Source organism: Electrophorus electricus, chromosome 5 (genome assembly GCF_041902795.1).
Source record: "Electrophorus electricus isolate QZ-2024a chromosome 5, ASM4190279v1, whole genome shotgun sequence".
NCBI lineage: Eukaryota > Metazoa > Chordata > Actinopteri > Gymnotiformes > Gymnotidae > Electrophorus > Electrophorus electricus.
In genome coordinates this window covers 22,346,157-22,351,095 of record NC_137501.1, presented here as the reverse complement: position 1 = coordinate 22,351,095, position 4,939 = coordinate 22,346,157, and the positions used below count along the sequence as shown (strand labels likewise).

At 44.0% G+C, this 4,939-nt stretch overlaps 1 non-coding gene across 1 annotated transcript; it reads right to left on the bottom strand.

Annotated features, from left to right (window-relative positions):
• Positions 1-1,372: 1,372 nt before the first annotated feature.
• On the bottom strand, positions 1,373-1,459 carry trnay-gua (transfer RNA tyrosine (anticodon GUA)). Its single transcript is given in 2 exon segments — positions 1,373-1,408; positions 1,423-1,459. It is a non-coding gene; the product is annotated as a tRNA-Tyr (tRNA).
• Between the last annotated feature and the right edge of the window lie 3,480 nt (positions 1,460-4,939).

Below are 4,939 nucleotides of genomic sequence, written 5' to 3'. Positions count from 1 at the left end.
GTCAGGTGTTTCTCAGTCAAGTTCAGAGAATGATGTAGAGGGCAAGGACTTGAACATGCACATGTTCTTGCCTGAATACAGACACTTGCCTGAAAAACAAGTGTCTCGAAGTTTTGTTCCAAAATTACTTCCCTGATGCATTAGCTAAAAGGCGGCACACATAAACAAGTGCGCATGTTCATGTTTCGGACAAGCATTTCTACGGCACAGTCTGTAGTGTGTACAAAAGGAAATGAACAGAAAAGGTATGAGCAAGTACATCCTCCACTGACAAGCTTCTGTTGTTTAAACGTAAATGGATTCTGTGACTAGAACAAGTCTGCTCATTCTCTCAGCCTATATTTAAACTGCTCACCACAACACAACAAGTACACAAGGTGTAATGAACTTGCAAAGAAAATGTTCTCAGTAAGTTGAAAAGGATAGGCTCAGAAGTGTTGATTTTATAAAGTAAGCATGACCTTAACATTTACTCCATGCCAAGAGAACTAGCTAGCTTAACCTGGGACAATGGCCAATGTAGATTGTCACAGATGGGTTAAAGGATAGAAATGTGAAAGATCAGTTAGTTAACAGGGTCCTGATTCTTGACGTGATCAAGATGTATTCAATGAAAGTTCACAAGAACACTAATGGCAAAGTAACAATGCTTTTATGGGTACAGGGAATTTAACCCTATACCCTCCAATCAAAAGTCTGATGCTCTACCATCTGAGCTATCCAGGTTACAAACAAAGCATTCTAGCTATTCAGGAAGGATTCAGGACATGGAAACCAAGACTCAAGCTTTGATAAGGTATCTGTGTGCCAATCTTCTCAAGACACACAAAGGCCCATATGGACTGGTTTGGTCATCCTCCCCAATCCAGAGCATTTTAACTGACATGACAGGTGAAGAGCTTTCTAATAGTGAAGGAGACAAAAGGGGAATGCTATAACATCTGTCAGCTAACCCCTTTAGTTCTGCCTGACGTTTTCTCCCTGTGTGTACGAAACATTACATTTACAGCTCTTTCCATGTGTTAGTGACACTAGCATTCCCACTTTTCTTGAGTGATCCCAGATGGCAAAAAAAGAGTCTTGACTCTTGCAAACTTCATCTATTTTGTAGAACAAAAAGAAAGATGAATAACTCGCTTTATGGCCTGCTTCCTTTTATGCATACCAAGTCCAGTATGCATCCAAATGTCATCAGTATAGTAGGAGTGCAGACACTGAAAAATGTTGGTGACAAGAAGGATCCATGGCTTGGTTCCCGATGGAATAGTGGCTAAGATTCTGTGCTTTCACCTCCATGCCCTGGGTTCGATTTTCGTCAGGGAAAGCTATTTTTGCACAGTCAAAATGGAAAATTTCATTGGGAAGAAAAACTTCCTTCGAATCGGATTTGAACCGACTGCCTAAGGATGACAATTTTAACTTCTACAGTCCTCCACTCTACCAACTGAGCTATCGAAGGTAACAGACTAGCAGTTCCATAGGTCCAAACACCAGTATGTTGGCTAGAAACACGGCCAGTTGTGCATATTTGAATTGTCAAATTCATTTGACTCAAAGAAGAAACATCGCATTGTACGAGTTGGAGATGTTCAGTTACCAACAGGTATCTCTTTTGATGACTTTTGGATGCATACTGCACTTTGTGTACATGAATGGAGAAAGGACATATATGGTTAGAATAACATTCTAAAATGTCCTGTAGAGAGAGAAATGATTGGCTGAATTACAGAAACATGAAATGTGGGATATGCACACTGTGGTGGAATTTTGAACAAACAGCAATTCAGACGTGATTAAGTTAGTAATTTAATAAAGAAAATAGGACACAGAAACACAGCTGTGTGAGAGCTAATGCTCGAAAGCGAAAGCTCTAAAGGGGTAGACTGACTCTACTCCTTATATCTAAACTTCAACCCCCTCCCCTGGCTCTGGCTCGGTGTTTGACAGTCGTAATAACAGAAGAGCAGCCAGAGCACCTACAAGGTACAGTGCACCTGCCATTTCTGCCAGAGTCATCACTTTAGTCATTTTGCTCTTCATGGTTACTAGTCATTCGTAGGGCTCTCAGGTGCTTTTTTGCAGTGGGTATAGTGTACCCAAGTTGCTCTTCCATTGGTTTTGACAGCAGTGTTGGTCCTCAGTAGCACTTGGAATGGCCCTCTCCACCTGGGTTGATCTCAAAAGCTGATAAGCCTGTTCGTACCTGCGGCCTGGTTCGACATTGTCACAGGACTAGGCGGAGGCATTTAACCCAATTCATGCCTGTTTCCTGCATCAATTTAGTTAATCCCCCTTTAATGGTTCCATTTGCCCTTTCTACCGCCCCTGCGCTAGCAGGGTGATAGCTGCAGTGTTTTCTCATATCCACTCCTAGGTATTTAGCCAGAGCTTTTAACCCTTTGTGTACGAAGGGTGTTCCGTTGTCACTGGACACTCGTTGCGGCAACCCCCACCAGGGAATAATTTCTCTCAGTAGCGCTTTTGCTACTGCATCACTATCTTGTTCTCCCGTTGGGAAGGCCTCTACCCACTTACTAAACATGCACACATACACAAGCATGTATCTCATCCCTTCTGCTGGTGTTAGTTCTACAAAATCTATTTGCCAATGTTGAAATGGTTCACTAGACGGCATATGTCTGGCAGGTGCATGTTTGGTATGATTGTCTCCATGCAGTGTATGTTGTGCACATACCAGGCATCGGGAACAAAAATTTGGGGTATGTGTGTTTATTCCCGGTGCATACCAATGTCTCGTTATACTCTCCACTATCCCCCCTTTGCTCATGTGACTCCTCCCATGAGCAATCTCAATTAGTCCTTTCATATAAGATGTGGGGAGACATGGTTTGTTTATGCCTGGGTGTACCCATATCCCACCTATTTGTTTACACCCCCCTTTTTTCCATTTCGCATAATCCTGTAGAGTGGCTTGTCTTTGGATATCTTTAGTAGTTATCCTGGGTTCAGTATCTGCTTGTGCCATTTGTGGATTTAGTGGTTGTAACGCTGTGAGTTGAGCTACTTTATCCGCACGAGCATTTCCTTGCGACACAGCGTCATCCGCCCTTGTGTGTGCGGCACACTTCATAATTGCTACTTCCTTCAGTAGTTGGATTGCTTCCAATAGTTCTGCTACCAGGCAGTGATTTTTTATCTTTGCTCCTGAGCTGGTGAGAAAGTTGTGATGTTTCCAAATGGCCCCAAAGTCATGTGCCACTCCCCAAGCATATCAGGAATCAGTCCAAACATTCACAGTCTTATCCTGTGCTATCTTACATGCCCGTATGAGTGCGGCAAGCTCATCTGCCTGTGCTGAGTAGTTAGATGGGAGTGGTTCTGCTTTCACCACTTCTGTGTGTGAAACGACGGCATATGCTGCTCGATTAGTGCCTTGAGAGTTACGTTTGGCTGAGCCATCCACAAACAACTCCAGGTCCGCATTAAGTATCGGTTCCTCCTTTAAATCTATTCTAGGAGATGTTGCAATTTCTAACACTTGTTGGCAGTCATGGGGCTCCCCCTCCTCCTCTGTAGGCAATAGAGTGGAGGGGTTCAAGGTTGTGCATCATTTCACAGTAACATTTGGCATGTCCAATAAAGCAGTGTGGTACCTGAGCCATCGCTGAGTGGATAAATGTGCCACCTTTTGGTCCTGCAACATTTGCGATACTGCATGGGGAACGTATAGGGTCAGATTAGCATATCCTACTATATCTCTGGATGCTACTAGGGCCTTTTCTGCTGCGGCTACTGCTCTTATGCACAATGGCAGGCCTGCTGCAACTGCATCCAGCTTTCCTGAGAAGTAGGCTACTGGCCTCTGTTTGTCCCTGTGTTTTTGCGTTAAAACGCTTGTCATATATTGTCCTTTCACATCCACTGTCTGTTTGAATGATTTACTGAGGTCTGGGATGCATTAGGCAGGCATGACCTGTAGTAATTGCTTCAATGCTGTAAAGGCCGCTTCAGCCTCTGGCGTCCACTCTAACTGAGAGGAATTCGACCCCTTGGTCGGTATTATATTCCTGAGTGGCCCCTCATGCTCTGCATAAGATGGTATAAATGTTCTACCTTAGGAGCACATACCTAAGAAGGACAGAAGCTGTTTTTTTGTCGTAACCTTCGGTATAGTCAAAATAGCATTCACCTGGTCTTTAGTCAGCATGCGCGTTTGTTCAGTAATGTCATGTCCTAAAAAGTGCACTTGCTGCTTGCAAAACTGTAATTTAGATTTGGATGCCTTGTGGCCTTCCCCTGCTAAATGATGTAACAGTGCCACCGTGGCTTGTTTACACGCTTCTCGTGTTTTTCCACAAATTAAAAGATCATCAACATATTGCAGCAGAGCTGTTCCTTCAGGAAGCTCTAAAGCCTCTAGGCTTTGGTGTAGGGCGGCATTGTAAATAGTTGGTGATTCACAATACCCCTGACACAACCTCATGAATGTGTATGGCTTTCCTTCAAAAGTGAAAGCAAACCAAAATTGGCTATCCTTGTGCACAGTTACACTGAAAAAAGCACTGGCCAAATCAACTACACTGGACCACTTGTGGTCTGGTGGGATCTGAGAGAGAATGGTGTGTGGATTTGGAACTTATGGGGCTCTAGGGTGTACTGCCACGTTGACAGCCTGCAAATCCTCCACAAATCTCCATTCATCTTTCCCTGGTTTCTTAACTGGGAAGATTGGAGTACGTACCGGTGAGTCTGGGCATGGCACGATTACTCCTGCTTGCTTTAATGATTGGAACACCGGCCTAATACCCTCTGCTGCCTCTGGTTTCAGAGGGTATTGGTGCTGGTGTGGTCTATAATCAGATTTTGGGGTGATGTGGACAGGCTCGCATCCTTTTATTAAGCCCACATCATTTTTTCCCTGTGCCCATAACTCTGCAGGAACTGTTTTCAGTTCCTCCTCCTCTTCCTCTGAGAGGTT